Source organism: Sinocyclocheilus rhinocerous, unplaced genomic scaffold (genome assembly GCF_001515625.1).
Source record: "Sinocyclocheilus rhinocerous isolate Xijiao unplaced genomic scaffold, SAMN03320098_v1.1 scaffold285, whole genome shotgun sequence".
NCBI classification, from domain to species: Eukaryota; Metazoa; Chordata; class Actinopteri; order Cypriniformes; family Cyprinidae; genus Sinocyclocheilus; species Sinocyclocheilus rhinocerous.
Window position 1 is genome coordinate 2,014,301 of NW_015630288.1, and position 839 is coordinate 2,015,139.

Below are 839 nucleotides of genomic sequence, written 5' to 3' on the forward strand. Positions count from 1 at the left end.
AACACAAGCTCGATATTTCTTAATGGTTTATTCTAGGACAAGTAAATAGGTTTTACTTGTATTGGAAAAAGGTGGTTGCTAATACTAGTCACTTTCACAGCTGCGTTGTGTTTATAATCTCACACTTGCAAACTATTATTACAAACTCAAACTTTCAGGGATAATATGTTGTAAATACAGACTGAAAGAGTTGTCTGAAGTTAGGATGAAATGGTTACCGGTTTGACGATAAACTATGATAAAAAGTCCTGACGGTTAGTATTACCATTTCAAATTCGAATTATTATTAAAACCGTATTTGATTATCGCGATTTGAAAACTCCCAGTAAATACTTCTCAGCATGTTGTAACGTGCATGACAGAAGGCAGAGTGAAAAAAATTATATGAGAGAATTGTATGATGGAATTTTATAAATGCCTAAGGGGGATCTGGCTGTCTTCAAGAAAGTTTCGATGTTATTTTATTTTTATTTTCCCTCTGTGTAATGCCTAATAAACTAGTGTTTATAAGCGCAGCGCTGCTTTGTTTACAGAGGTTATTTCTGTTGTTCCATAAGCACCACCTGCTGTCTTGAAGATTTATATTTTCATTTAGCCTGTCTGTTATAACATGTTATGTTTAAGTCACCCAGCTACGGAGCCCCTAAAGGGACATGGTGGTGGGAAAAAAATTCGGGGTGGGAGGAAATTTTTTTTTGCGTTCTCTCGCAAAACTTTTGCGTTCCCTCAAGAAACTTTGCGTTCCCTCGCAAAACTTTGCGTTCCCCCGCAAAACTTTGCGTTCCCTCGCAAAACTTTGCGTTCCCTCGCAAAACTTTGCGTTCCCTCGCAAAACTTTT